The sequence below is a fragment of the Pholis gunnellus genome, assembly GCF_910591455.1.
Source record: "Pholis gunnellus genome assembly, chromosome: 19".
Lineage (NCBI taxonomy): Eukaryota > Metazoa > Chordata > Actinopteri > Perciformes > Pholidae > Pholis > Pholis gunnellus.
In genome coordinates this window covers 4,548,008-4,563,624 of record NC_136546.1, presented here as the reverse complement: position 1 = coordinate 4,563,624, position 15,617 = coordinate 4,548,008, and the positions used below count along the sequence as shown (strand labels likewise).

The window sequence follows — 15,617 nt, the reverse complement described above, 5'->3', positions numbered from 1 at the left end:
CAAAAAATACATGAGATGGAAATATTCAAAAGTTTAACATGATTTCATTAGAAAATGTTATCATGTGTTTCTTTTAGCATACACTAGCTTCTATATATAATAAACTATACTATAAATATATCAAAATGCACAAGTCTAACATTGGATATTGTTTTAATATTTTTCATAAACTTTGACTGATGGTGTACTTATTGAATTATTCATAGTTTGGGGATTTTTTATGCCCCTGGGGAATGGATGGTTACAGCCGAGTCAGTGTGAACAAAAAGAATCCATGCTTCCATATGTCACTTTTGTAACTCCGTGCTCTCTACTCCCCCCTGTCCCTTCACAACACTGTGTTGAGCTTGTTAGCACTGGGTGCGTGTGGCCACGCGGACGAGCACAGTTAAAGTTTTCTTTAAGAGGGAAATAATGACCGGCGGACCAAGCTGCAGAGCTAAATCTAAACTGCTGACCCATGACAAGCTGTCCTCGGACCGTGAGAAACGGGCCTCTTTCCATGCCAAGAATGTGGGTGGCCCGGCGCTTCTATCTGAGGAGTGAGGGCCTGTTGCAGCACTGGAGCGCAACAGCAGGTTTTTATGTTTTATCGGATTTTGTCTGCTGCGCAATGTCATTCTTGTAATCGTGTGTATATGTGCGGCATGAACACGGGGGAAATGTTCCACTTCCACTTTGTTGGGCATCTTGTGGAATGAGAGCAAACACTGGAGAAATGCAAAAACATTCACGAGGTTCAGTCACTGGAAATTGAGAATTTTGATTCCCCTGGCTTTTTTTTTTTGCTGATTCACTGGCCTGACACATAATCCCCCCCCCCCCCCCACACACACACACACACCCCTAGCACAGCACAAAGTGTGTAAGGCATTGTGCAAAGCGATGAATACTCTGGTCACAGAGCATAAGTGGCTGCACTGTGCCACTGTGTCAGTTCGCCGCTCGCACTGAAGGGGATTTCAGCTCCCTCCGGGGGCTTCAAACCCAGAGGTCCAAAGGGGTCAGGGTCTGTGTGAGATAGCAGGGGGGCCACGGTTCTGTGTGTGAGTCACTGCATTACGCCGACACACGAGACGCCATATGTTTTCCCACCCAGGTCAGTGAAGAACAAATGCACGTCCCTTTTTTTCCCAGAAGACTTCCCACAAGCGTGTGTTTTCTCACTGCGGAGCAAGAAGCAGGTCGATTATGTCCTAAAAGAAAAAAAAGAAATGGGTCCCCTGTTGATGATTAAAACAGTTTGTGTCTAATATTAAAAAGTGGGTGAAATGTTGCAAGAGGAAGCTGGACGGTTCTTCTGGACGACATGGTGATTCCTTGGTAGGCAGAAAAAGTCTCAACCTTTTTTGATGTGACAGCAAAACCCCTCAACCGATACCAATCCCATAACTCTAAAGGCACAGCAATTTATTACCAAAAACATACTTTTATGGTCCAACAAACATTTCACCTGTAGGGCTATTCTTATAACAATGATGGCGCTTCAACTCTAATTCTGATCTCATTCCCATCAGAGTTCCACTTTACATTTGTTGCAGAACTGCTACAAAGTGTATTTTAATTGTAATTTGTGAGAAACATTAAAACATAAAACAAATTCCAGATGGATTTTGAAACATAATGCTTGATCTTGGGATATTTTACAAGAAAAAAATCCAATAACTCAAAGTCCTCAAAGTTGCCATCAGTAGATCGCTAATATTTTCCGTCACACGAACAGGCCCGTTAATTGCTTTGTTTGGATGTCATTCTGCATATGCTAATTGGCTAAATCTAAATCTAAATCTAAATCTAGATCGCTAATATTTTTTTGTAACAAAACTGGGAGCTGCTACATGAATACCTTTATTTTGGTCTGGTCTCCATATGAGGACAATTTGTTGTACAATTCTGGAAATTCTGAAATTAATTTCGTCCATATTTTGGTAGCTGTGGTCAACGGCGATTGGCTGCACCCACAAAGGTTCGCGCAGCTCGGGGTCAAAGTTCAAACAAATTTGAACTTCCGGCGCAGCCTCGCTTGCGCTTGACCCACCGCGCATCCGCGCCGCAAAGCGCCGCAAAGCGTCGCAAAGCACCGCATGCAGTTCACTGTCACGGAGGACCTGCCCACCCCCAAATAACCCTAGTTTAGGACAGTGGGTTACGATTCATCCTCTGGGAAACATGAACGTCTGTGCAAAATTTCATGGCAAACCATCCAATAGCTGTTGTAGCAAAGTGTTGGACTGAGCGACATCGCTGAGCTAATAGAGCCACGCCGCTAGTGTGGCTAAAAATACAATGTGAATACTAAAAACTGAAAAAAACAAACAAACATATAATGATGGAATTGTAAAAACACACTCTGTGCTGATGCACTTTCAATTGTTACCTGACAGCCCTTCCTCCGCCTAAGTGGTCGAGCAAAGTGTGTTTACGCTTCTCTGACGAGGGAACACATCGTGATTGGTCGTGCACTGCAGAAAGCACCGCAGCAAGTATTATCCGGTTAAATAGTTTCAATGCAGACGACGAGGACATGCAGTCATGATGCACACAGTTAGTTATTAAGTCTTGTTTGAGCATGATGTGTTTTCAGGCCTCTGGAGGCCACAGTGACCCCAATGCGCAGCGTCGTCTCTTAACTGCCTCATGACAGACGAGTCAGAGAACACGACAGATTGAACTTTAGAGACCACATGTTCATATTTGACCAACCGATCTCCTCATGTCAGCATCCTACAGAGAAAAAGGTCAGCAAAGGCAGGAGCTCTGTGACGGTTGGTCAAATTCTCCCACGGACGGAGCGCCAATAGGCTGCTGTAAATGAGACAACTTTGTATTTCACACTCGAGTATGAAATGTGTTGTTTCCTTTTGGGTGGAGAAGTGTTCATACCCCGACACTCGAATTTCCTTTGGTCAAATGTAGCTTATCTGCGAGGTGTCAATAAGTGATAACAGGAAGCTGCTTTCTTACAGGTATTTTAGGGAGGGAGACACATTTTCTAGTTATTTTCCTGCCTACACTCAGCATTTGAATGCATGTCAATGTGAATAACAGTTCCAGCTATAAGCATGTAATATGGTAGTAATTTATTGATTCAGGTGGGGAATCCTCTTTTTGCTCACATGTCATACCACTGGATCAGCCCTTCAGCGGGATCATTAAAGAAGCAGACAGCTATCACACCTCTTGCAGAGTTTTTCATTCCAGAAACCTTAGAAATGATGTTGTTTAGCTTCTCATTTTCTAGCATCTTCTGCAGCAGCAGGGTGCACAGCTCATTTCTTGCAATCTCAACTCTCTCCTCCCTCTGCACAACTTTGTGAAACTTAAAAAAGAAAAAAGAAGAAGAAGGAGAAGAAGAAAAAACCCAGCTCTTCCTCTCGCGATAGTAGCTTGCATATGCAGCCGCCATATTCTGTGACAGTATTTTGATTCGTATCTGCTGGAAGTGAGGAAAAAGAGAAAAGTGAAGGGCTGTCGAGGGGAGGGGGGGGCTGAAGAAGAGGAGCTGTCAAAAAGTTGTTCCCGAGTCTCTGTCAAACGGCGGAGAGCTGAGGCTCGGTATCCCTCCCCTAAACGCTATTGCGAGGACACTCAAGGCCCGGGGCCTCGGTGCAGTTGGCTCTTCGTCTCCCTGGTAGTAGCTGGACTCCTCTCGGCTCATCCTCTCCCAGCTCCGCGGCCCTCCGGAGGTCCGGCGGCGGTCTCGGGTGTTAGAAGGCGGCCCAGGGAGCGGAGACGGAAAGGTACGTTCCAGTAAGTTAACGACACTTTGGCCAGTTAGCAAACAGCCGGAAGAATGCCGTTATTACTTGCGGTACAGTGAAATAAATATGATAAAGAAGCATTTGAGCAGCTCGTGCGGTACGCGCTTTTATACGCCGTCACGTTCAGTTTGAAAGAAAACTGAGTGGAAAAAAAGTTTTCAGATGTGGAAAAAGTTTTTTGTCTACAGCCAGCAGCTAGCTAGGTTAGCGTTAGCTCACTTGGAAGTGTTTGGAGGCTGTTTGCCGTCTCGGCGGAGTTGTTAAATCACTGTCTTCAGTTTAAAACACTTTGGGTAACTTTCCTCCGAAGTCCGCTTTAATGTGAATATCTGTAACTGGATGGTTTGGGTGTTTTTGTGCTTTAGCATAACGCTGGCTGACGCTACATGTTTTGTAGCCCATGTTAGCCTCTTTTTTTCCATTGAGCTACCCTCTGAAACGTCGCAAGACTTGTGGATGGAAACGTTAAATCAGAAAACTGTTGCTTCACTTAACTTCAGATACGGATACTTTTGTACCTCCAACAAGCCTCAAAATGAAGCCGTTGCACCTCAATTATTATTTCTTACCCCTATGCTATAACACTATTGTTTTTGCGTAACGTAGAAACTTTCTCATAACTTCAGCAACGTTGAGCTAACGTTGCCAGTTCTGTAAAGTTGTGCGTCACTGAACGTATCGTACATGTCGGCTACGTTAAGCCCATGTGTGCTTCACTGTAGGCTTCCTGTCGTTTTCATAATAAGACGATGCAAGCAGAGCTCACTGGTTGCACAACTGTGGCCGAGTCCAACTAATGGAGACACACGAAACTCACCACTGTGTGTGTCTGGTTGTTTTTTAGTGAGTCACCTCACCTGTCTCAATAACTTCATCACATTGTACCTCCTGGATCAGATGTTCCTGGTAGTTGTGATGGAAACTTCTAAGGGGGGGTGTCTGAGCCTTTGACAGCCAAAATGACAGCTCCGTTGTTGTTGTTTGTGTATGTATGCTTGGTATAGTTAACCATTCATGATTTAGACTTTTCTTTCCTGTTCGATCTCTCCTGGTGAAGCCACTATATATACATATATATATATATATATATATATATATATATATATATATATATATATATATATATACCCCCCCAGATGGACAGGAAGGCACAGGTTGCAAGGTTTGCACAGGTTTGACCTATTTATAAGTGTTTGTTTGTAAGGCAAGAGACAGGTAATCTTTGAGATATTTGTTCCTGGCTTTGCATCTACGTTTTGGTTATTTTCATGCAGTCTAAATTCTATTTAGCCATGCTGATTGCAACCAAACATAACACAAATACTACCGTATGGTGACATGATTTTTTTTAGTTTTTTTGTAATCATATGTGTTTATAATAAAATCTATCTTTCAATTCATGGTAGCGTTTGGGCCATTCTGGTGGTCTCCTTGGAGAAAACCCCCTTAAAGTGTGTTGAGAATCTGTTTCTCCACGCTGTGTCATCAAGGTCTTCATATTTACATCAGCCACCAGTCAAATGATGCAACATGTGGTTTTGGCAGGTTCTGGCTTTGTCCAATTACTGTTTTTATTCTAAACCTGGCAGCTAAGGAATGTGAATTGCACTTCGAAACACCATTTGCGATACTGGTAACGAACAACTCTATACCTGACTGACTTTTTTTTTATTAATCCAGGCTTTCTCATTTTAATCTCCATTCTCAGCGCACGACGACTGGCTTCTCCGTTACGCTTCGAGTTTATTCGCAAGCGGTAAAGAGCTCCAAATCACTTCTCCGTCGGCCTCTAAACGCCTCCAATCTAAACCGTCGTCGCAGCCAGAGCGTTTGCAGTGTATATCGTTCATTAGCAGCTTGTGCCTGTCTTGACTTGCAGTCAACATTGCACTTCCTGACCAATAAGCTGCCGTGGCCAACTGTTTATAGGTGCAGACCCCTAACTGAAACCATGTGTGCCTGTAGCAGGGCAAATATGTTGCTAGGAGGCCTCGCTGCTTTGCCACTCTTTGGAGACTACGCAGCGAATGCTCGGAGCCTATATGATAAGTGCTAAATCAGGATTTTTGGTGAGGATCCGTCACACGTACAGGCCCGTTAATTGCTTTGTTTGGATGTCACTCTGCATATGCTAATTGGCTAAATCAACACGACTAAAAGCGAGGGCAAACGGATCATAGATCTAAACTCACTAGAGCGTGTTGCCTAAGTTGCCTCGATGCTTGTTGACAGTCGGAGATCGAATTGGGCTCCCTTGATATGCTTGCTTCTGTACAATAAACAAGCAGTACTAACACTTGTGTTTGAAGAACTTTTACAACATGTGGCATGTCGTTCGCGAGGTCCGTGCCAATACTCGAATCTTCTTTCCTGAAAAACTTGTTTCCTGATTTATCATTCGCGGTTTGCGCAACAACTTATCACCAATCCGAGCAAAGGGGTGGGTGTGTGTGTAGTTTTCTTTCTTTTTTCCTTTTTCACAAGGGGAAGGATAATTACTACATGTGAGTGTGTTTGGATGGAGCACAAATGCTTGTTGTTTGAGTCAGTTTAGCCCAGGAAACGATATTGGCTTACCTTTGTGTGTGTGTGTGTGTGTGTGTGTGTGTGTGTGTGTGTGTGTGTGTGTGTGTGTGTGTGTGTTTGTGTCGGAACACATTCTCTTTCTCAGAGAAGCTGCAGAGCAGTGTCAAGGTAAGACGGACCTACGATGCCAAATGGGAATGAAGTCGGTGGTTAGGGAAGGATCCATCACATTATGCCCATTGCTGCAGACTCAGGAAGAGGTTTTGGTGTTTTTAACCCTCCCCCACTTGTGTGTGTGTGTGTGTGTGTGTGTGTGTGTGTGTGTGTGTGTGTGTGTGTGTGTGTGTGTGTGTGTGTGTGTGTGTGTGTGTGTGTGTGTGTGTGTGTGTGTGTGTGTGTGTCAGGAAGAGAGGCTCTCATTGAAGCCCCCTCCCCCTGTCGAGCTCTCCCGACTTCTCCGCTTTAAATGGAGTCCTCCATTACACATGCTGCTCGTGGTCCTCTCCGGTTCAGGGGTTAAACTGCACGCATCGGGGCTGACGCTGCACAGTCCACTGCACCTCTATTTGTCGCCTGCTCGGCACTCGTTCATTTTGCAGATTCATTTTTGTTCATTTTTGCAGCGGCTTTTACAAATCGTCCACAACCGTGATAACTCATCATTTGAAGTTTGCTTATCTGTTGCACTGTGTAGTTGTGCATGATTAGGAATTTATTTGTATTCTTTGTTTTTGGCCACTTGAAGGCAGAAGAAGCCCTCAGCGAGCTGACAATTCCACAGCCTTTGACAAGTTGTGACTTTATAACTGCCTGTTTGCACATCCACAGGACGCTGCACACGCTTTCATTCAGAGTTGTGTTTCTGGCCACCTTTTATAGTCCAGTCTTACCTCACCTTTGAGCTTTAGTTGTTACATGCAAGGCTTTCTTGACCAGCTGCTCTCTAACTTAGTCTGTGCTGGGCAGGTAGTCTACGTTTGGTTTATTACAGCTTGTTGACTGAAAACATCAGCCTGCTGCTGCTGTGAAAACAGGGTTGAGGAGGTGAGGGGTGAAACTGAACCATACTGTGCATTTGTGGGCCGCGAAATCAAAACACTGTGGCTGAATGAGGCTAAAAAGCTCCATAAAGATAAAGTAGTCGGGTGATGATTCTCAAATTTGAACCTGAGCTGCCCCTTTCTGATTAGTGGACCTTTTAATGTGGCTGTTGTGTTACTTAACACTTTACTTATACGAAGTAAAGGATCAATCGATACAATTGATCTCAATCAGGCAAAGAATGAGTCGTCCCATAACTCAGAACAAAACCAATGATGCTGTGTCCGTTTGTATTAAAGGACCACTCGGTTACTCTTCTGGACCAAATTTCCATCGGGCTACAAAAAAAGTGTCGGACCATGAAGATTTATTAAATGGAGCAGTGATGTTCCTATTGTCCCAGCCCATTTCTAAGTGCTGCTGAGTTGCTGGACACATTAGTGTTTCTGCTGAGCTCTTAGTGCCTCTTGTTTGTTGTCACTGATGGCATTTCTTAAGTTGTTTATACTCGCGCGAGCATGAACGGAGGCGTTTATAACCGACGTGCTGTACGCAAGACCAGTGTAACTCTGAGATATGCCCTCAGCCCGTAGGTGTAACTGTCAAAGAGCCCTAAACCAACCGTAACAATGCAGAGGAGGGATTATTATCTGTAAACTCGTATCTTATATCCATGCAGTACTTTGCCTTTGTTCAAGCCAAGGACTTCCTTGTACAAAGACAAGGAAGTCATGTATTAAACCCATCAGAAGGAAACAAAGGTTGAATATCCTGTAGACAGTTTGATTTGGCTGCAAAATATTTACTCAAATGAAGATTTCTATGACCTCCTGTTTCTAAAGCATTTAAAAGTGACCTGCTTTGTATTATGCCCAGACGTGTAAATTGTGCTTTTATCAGTGAACTATTTGTGACAAGTCACACTTTAGACATTCCGGTGTATTTAGATCTAGTGACTCTTCTCACTATACCACCGTTTAAGATGCTCCAACAACAACTGACAGGATGTCAATGACACTGATGTGGTCATTTTAATCCCAGTTTGCGTAACAAAAACCCATCCCGGGACCTTTTGAAGGGCTGTGGCCCTGAACCGTGCTCAACTTGCTCACGTTGTGTGAAAGATACTCGTGTGATAATTTGCGTGCCCTCTCGCTGCCGTTGCCCGATTAGTTGGGGCCTTTGTAGCCTACGATGTACAGATCCCCAGTAGTAACTCTAGCTTCACTGTGTAAACTGCTGACACTTTGGTTTTAGGCTTTTAAACTCCTTGAACTTTGCCACGCGGCACCGTTCTGCCGCCGCAGGCTACTTTACCCATGCGATGCTGTCGGGCAGTTGGTTATTGCAACGCTGTGTGCGTGGGATTCAGTTTCCCACTCTGTTGGCCTTCTGTGGTCGGGCCTCACACTCCGCAGTCACAGGTGTCTTGATTGAAGCTTGTTGTTAGCAAGACGGTGTATAGAAATGAAGAATTACTGAGTTGAATTGCGAATGTCTTTATTAATTTGATTAAGTTTTGGAGACATTAACCCTCGCATCTCCAAGGTGCAGAGACGGGCGAATTGTTCGGCCAATTAAGTGAACTCGAAATAGACATCTTGTGTAGTTGGCACTTGTAAATCAGGCTCCAACGCGGCAGAATAATTAAAGGGCAGCGTTTCATGCTAATGAAGTGCTTTTCGAGTTCTCCTTTGCAGAAACTCTGCTATGAAATAGGATAGTAGCGCAACCGTCAATTAAAGGAGTATAGTGGAGCTCCTCCACCGGTTTCTAATTGGAACCAGAACCGCTGGTGTGTTAAACAGGCATGTTTGGAAAGACAGCGGTGCAGCTCTGGAGACACTCGGGCATTGTTAGTGGGATCAGTGTTGTGCTTCAAGCGTTCATTTCCAACCTTTGTTTCCTGATTTGTTGGTCAATAGAAGCAGCAGACCAGTAGGACTACTTTGCCTTATATTCACAGCAGCTTTACATTAACATGCACAAAACCTGTCTACTTCCTGTGCGTTTTCGGTGTCGTTCACTTTCACGTCATTTTTTTGCTGCTTTACAATTGCCATTTTTACCTTTTTGGTTAGTTTATTATTCAATAACTTTAAAATATAGAGGTTTTAAAGTCCCTCCTCTGAGTTTTGGTCCGCTCTTTTCTACATATTTAATATTTCTTCTTATTGTCGGTGAACAGTCAAACGGTTAACTATTATCATCCCCGCTACTAAAAGTTAATGTTCACTCCTCATCATAGTTTATCACTAAAAGGTCAAGCTGCCAGCGGTGTCACATTGTTCCACATCAGTTAAAGTCCCAGTGAAATGGAAGTTTAAAAAAAAAAATCCTTCGCATTTGACTGGACCCCTGGAAAAAGTGGGCGGGCTTATAAAGAGCTACAGAGGACTGTTGGCTCCACTCCACCTCCTTCACCTGTGGTTGGATCAGTAGGACGAGGCAGAGATGAAAGGGAAACATTCAGCAACGATTCCCTTAGTGATCCAGACACACACCTTTTCTTATCCCTCCACATCGCTCTGTTGGCTAATACGATCCACAAGCAGTGTTTTATACGACCGGTGTGTCTATAGCTAGTCGCCCCAAAGTCTCTATTTGATTGGATTATTTTTTTTGTAACTGCCTCTGAGTGCCGGATGAGTCATCCAACATTTGAAACCTTAATAGATTCTAAAGGCGCTCTAACTTTCGTTTGACTGGGACTTGAGAGGCTGGTTTTAAACATCTCTCGGATTTCAAATTGGCCACCTGAGACCTTTCCTAGACCGTTCAAACAAACAAACAAGCAATCAAATATTAAGTGTAATTACAAGCATCCCCTCCAATGGCTTGTTGCCCTTTTTCTACTGTAACGTGTCACCAGTGTAACCCCACGAGTGACGGCGAAGGAAGTCGCAGGAAGACGGTTCAGCGGTTATCTTCGGCCGCCGTCGTGCACGCCGTAGCCTCTGCAGCAGGATACGTGTGTGCGACACAAACACTTCCTCCCATAGTGCATTGCAACACCTCAGTTTGCGTTTTCACATTTGGCCTCCCATGCTTCAGTTTACTTTTTTTGGGAGCGCAGAGGCCAACTGCATAGCGACATAATAAAATAAAAAAGAAGAGGCATGCAGGAAGTAAAGCAGCGCACTCCATAGTTTGCAAGTTTCTTCGAAAGATACAATCTGACCTTGTTAAGCAGCTCACACTTAACAGGACCCTTTGTTGGTGGTGAGACATGCAGAAGAGCAGCAACTGGTCAACACATTTCTTTTCCAGTGTCTCTTTTCCGTGCCATGTGACAGGATGTGCATTTTGAATTGACAACCTGATAAGATGAGGGAAGATGTCTTAAACCTCATTGGTGTACCTGTCACTGCACGGGCTTTGGTCTGGTTTGGTGTGGTCCCCTTATTGCCTCCCTTTAATCTTTATTACAGTCTCTCTGTCTTTTCTCCGCTCTGAAATAAATACTTGACTACACACTGGCTGCACTGATCTCCACCGGAGCGTTTCCAGACCTTACATGACATCCTGAACCTGCATATTGGTTTGGGGGAGGTTGCGGAGGGGGTTAGCGTCCCTGGCTTTTGTGCAGCTTGTCTTTTGAAACACTCCAGCCTGCTAAAATGAAAACTTCCTATAGGGGCAGAGACATGATTTCTTCTTTTGAGAAGCAGTTACCGCTTTCTGAATGACAATCCAGTTTTATTTTTACATACAAGGAAATTTGCTTTTGGTGTGTCGGTGCACAGACGAGAAACAAAAAACACAATTTAAAAATGAAGAAACTGTTGATAGGCAGAAATGTGCAAGGATGTATTCTATGGGCTGTGCAATGGTTTATAGTATTAAGGACATGACGAATATGCAGTGTACTGAGATACTAGTCCAGGAGGATGTGTATTATTGTTAAGGGAATAAGAACCCATCAACATTAGCCACAGTGCGCTAATCAGATTTCTAAGTAATTCAACGTGGACGAGCGTTTACTAGAATAGTTTTGCGATGCATCCTTGGTGTCGGATGTCATGTGAGTAAGCAGACTGTCAGCTGACCTGCTTGTTTTCCGTACGATGGACGTTGCAGGCTGCCGTCTTATCTCTTCCCCTGCTTATCCTGCAGGTTCTGCCCCCCCCCCTCCTCCTACAACTTCTCCCTCGCAGCAGACAGAGAGCTCGTCTCTTTCTGTGCCGTCTGTAAATGCCATACAGGGACTGCTCTGTCCGTCATCATTTCTCCCACAGTCTGCTGACGGTCTTTCATCTCCCCTCAGGTTTTTTTTTTGTGTTTTTGTTTTGTACTCTCAAACGATGGGTAGAGGGCTTTGATCCGGTGTCCTATCAGTAACGGCGTGGGCCTCAGGCTCTTGTACTCCCTCGCTGTCTCACTCTGAAAACATATTGTCAGGGCGTGGTGGACAGCGCGGTCCACCCCAGCTGAAAAGCCTTTGTTTGTTGTGGTTCAGTGTAGCTTTGCCAATGGCAACTGCCTGTGTGTGGGTCTCTATGAAATTCTTGCAGCAGCAGCGGTCCGTTAAATGAAGACCCTGTCTTCGCCGTGTGTTTTGCAACCGTTCGCATCTCTGATATAACCACCTGAGCTCCGGGGGGAAGAAAACAAACCTTACTTCCCATAACACCCCCCACCAACCCCCCCACCCCCCTCCACTGTAGATTGCACAACGACACACTGAAAACATACGCACGAGTACAGCTTGTGGGGCCTTCATCCGCAGTGTGCAAAGATAACAAAACAAATGTCTGCAGAGACTGGTTTATGGAACACACCAGATCCAATGCGAAGAGAGGTGCATGTTTGGTAAAAGCTTGTAAAAGTGGAATCGACGAAAGAGGACGGGGGCTTTTGCACTTCCTCCCAGTCGCCCAAAGTCTCCCTTTGTCTGAAATGTTTCTGATAGATTCCCTGTTCTCAGTCACTGATCCATGGAGACTTCTCTTCAATTTAAAGAGGGAAGCGGAGGGCTTAGTTCAGGGATATCCCTGGGTTAGCTAAGTCCACGCCGCTCCCCCTCACCCCCTCACCCTTTTCCTTTCTCTCTCTCTTCCATGGCGCCCTTTGGCCTCGCAAACCCAGCGGCCTGCCTCCGCTCCTGGTTAGAGATGTCATAACAGAGCTGTTCTGCTGTGGTATTCCTGGGGGGGGGGGGTGGGGTGGGGTGGGGTGGGGGTGGTGGTGGTGGTGTGTGTGTGTGTGTGTGTGTGTGTGTGTGTGTGTGTGTGTGTGTGTGTGTGTGTGTGTGTGTGTGTGTGGCTGCTGCTGCTGTCTGCACAGCGTATCGGGCACGTCCGGCGCTGGCACCCTCCGAGGCACACCTGTCGGTGCCAGTCTACGGAAAACCAGCTCTGTGTTGTCGTCCCCCCAGTCCTCTGAAGGCTGCATTAGCATGGCCGATCACTGCACACACACACACACACACACACACACACACACACACACACACACACACACACACACACACACACACACACACAGCACCTCCAGGCATGGGGCAACAGTTGGAAAAGAGCCACGCATGCAGACATAAAACATGCCCATCCTGCCAGATAGAACACGGATGATTGATTGATTGAGCATCTTAAAGTTTACTGATATTGGCAACAAGTGTATCTTCCACTGCTATATTGTGCAAACTCGGGTTGTTGATCCGTGCCAGTGACTCAACAAGTTCTCAGGCAGGTGCTGACATATCTGGCCTCCAGATCTCACTGTGCAGGCCATACTTGCTTTTAGGAGACAAATTCCACAGCCCTTGTAATCTCCCCTCGTGTTTGCATTGTTTACTTTGCAATGGACCACAACACATTTCAGATACAAACTATTACATCCTTATTCAAGACGAAGGGAATTAAAGCATTTTGATACATTTATTAAACATTTAACTAAGAACCACACTGGAAGGGCTGCAGAGTAGAACTGCTTTCAGAGTAGGGCTGCACAATTAATCGCATTTTAATCGCGATCACGATTTTGGCTGCCACAATTAAATGAGCATGATCGTCAGCGATATTGACTTTTAAAATGCGTGCTCTGCTACATATCAAATCAAGCGCTTCCTCAACTAACAGTCAGCCAACCACCAGGGGGAGAACGAGATGGGAGGTGTCATGCTCGCACCCTGCAGCGGCAGCCTCAAGTAGAAGTAGAAGAAGTAGAGAGACAGGAGCTCATCTCTCAAGCCAGTAAATGTCAACAGGCTGGTGTTTCTTGCCAAAAACCTGTCGGCCTAACACCTTGTTATTGTCTTTTCTGCATAGGCCTGAATTGTTTTCATTTGGTTGCATTCTGTGATGGCATATTTATTTTTAGTTAGCCCTTTATTTTGGGTACACATTTTATTTATATTTTGCTTCAGGTGAATAAGAACCGCACAAGTTTTATTTTGATGCAAAGACGTGTGCATTAGCTGGAATGTAGCACAACATGGAAGTGAAAGCGGTGCTCTGTTGATTTAATTTTGGGTAAAAAGTGTATTTATACTGTCCTCCGAGATGCACGGTGATCAGGACCAGTCTGATGTAAAGATTTGTACATTAGCCAGAATGTAGCACAACAATGGAAGTGGAAGCAGTGTTCTTGTTCATTTAAACGTGACAGTGCAATAAAAAGAATTAATGAATAATCGTGATCTCAATATTGATCAAAATAATCGTGATTATGATTTTGGCCATAATCGAGCAGCCCTATTTCAGAGCCACATTTACTGTCTTCAGTAGCACAAGGCTCAGACAACTTGCGATGATATTAAACAGAGTTGCATGACTAGTCAATTACCCCGATGTAGGTGAAAAGGGCTCGCACACACCGAGGGAGACCAGCGTGGCTCGAATGTTTTGAGAGGGCTGGAATAAGACCGCATGGCATCTCAGCCAGCAGCGGAGTCACGTGACCTGGCTGCTATTTGTCTTTTGGTTGGCCTCAAGGTGGAGAATGATACTCCTAACAGCTGCGGGAAGCATTTCCGGCGGAGGGTTTTTCCTCCTCGGCCGAGCACACGGGACGTCCAGCGAACACACACTGCAGCGGGAGGACGCATCGATGGCTGCTTCTCCACCACCGATGCGTGTTCTCAGCACAACATGGTGTGGATTTGTGCTGGTTGTGAGGCCTTACTCTGAGTGAACCATGTCATGTTAGGACCCACTCTGCAGAAATCTGGAAGCGTTGTTTTCAATAAAAGCAGAAATTCCTTCAGATAGATTAGAAAAGTCTGTTCACCTTAATATCTGACCTTTTTATAGATTTGTTTATCAGATTGAAGTACTCATTGCCCTATTTTAGCCTAAAGCCAAACCTGATGCAGCTTCTGTAATAAGGACTTGTCGGAGGTTGTGGTTAAACTGCTTCATAGAGGCCTCTTTTTATTTTTTTTGTTCCTGTGTAATGCCCCGATAACACCCTGAGCGGTGGAGTGAACTGATGGAATGAGCTGACCAAAGACAGAAGTGCTGTTAATGTCCCGCTGTCTTTGCGCTTCAAAGAGCATGATGACATACAGTAAGTGCATTTCGTAAGGCAATAAAGGGTGAAGATTTGGCCGGTGCATACTTGGCGTGTCATCGCTAAGCGCCTGAGTGCAGGCGCTCTCTGTGTGTTCAATCGCCTCGCGGTGAGTGCTGAGAGACGGCGCTGCCACCCAAAAAGCTCCGGCTGCAGCGGGGCCGGAAGGTCACCGGTTTGAATCCCGGGGGCCAGCTGAGTCTGAGGAGTTGGAAGTGGATGAGAAATGCATTTTAGTTGAAGTGGAGGAGCCTTTGAGCAAGGCACTTAGAGCTACTTGAACAGTAGAAAGCTGTATATGTCGAAATGGGGAAATAAGTCATGTGAATGAAGATTTCACCTTATAAACCATCGCAAGAGTGGTTTAGTATCAAACTAGATGGTTGGTTTAATAATTTAGAAAATGTACGACATTTCCAAAAAAAGTATACATATAAGGGTTGCAACAAATGTTATTTTTATCGATTATCAGATGATTATTTCCCAGACTAATCATTTATTAACCGTCTATACACTTTACTCTAATGTAAGCAGCCAATTCTCACACTTTTTTGGCACTTTTGCTTCATAATCAACACTTGACTAAATGTCAATTGTTGCAGATGAATACAGGTTTAAAAAATAAATAATTATAAATCTCTTCTAAAAAAAATCTTGTTTTGCAGGAAATATTGTGTGTGTGTGTGTGTGTGTGTGTGTGTGTGTGTGTGTGTGTGTGTGTGTGTGGTGTGTGTGTGTGTGTGTGTGTGTGTGTGTGTGTGTGTGTGTGTGTGTGTG

At 44.8% G+C, this 15,617-nt stretch overlaps 1 protein-coding gene across 5 annotated transcripts in view; it reads left to right on the top strand.

The window, feature by feature from the left end:
- Window positions 1–3,415: 3,415 nt before the first annotated feature.
- tab2 (TGF-beta activated kinase 1 (MAP3K7) binding protein 2) overlaps window positions 3,416–15,617 on the top strand; it is a 34,495-nt gene continuing 22,293 nt past the window's right edge. For 3 of the 5 annotated variants that reach the window (XM_079180283.1, XM_079180284.1, XM_079180280.1), the window contains exon 1: window positions 3,416–3,740. The gene's annotated coding sequence lies outside the window, so the exon portion shown is untranslated. Of the gene's footprint in view, window positions 3,751–6,399; window positions 6,456–15,617 lie in introns of those variants that run through there. The other 2 variants (XM_079180281.1, XM_079180282.1) reach the window with 2 other exon arrangements.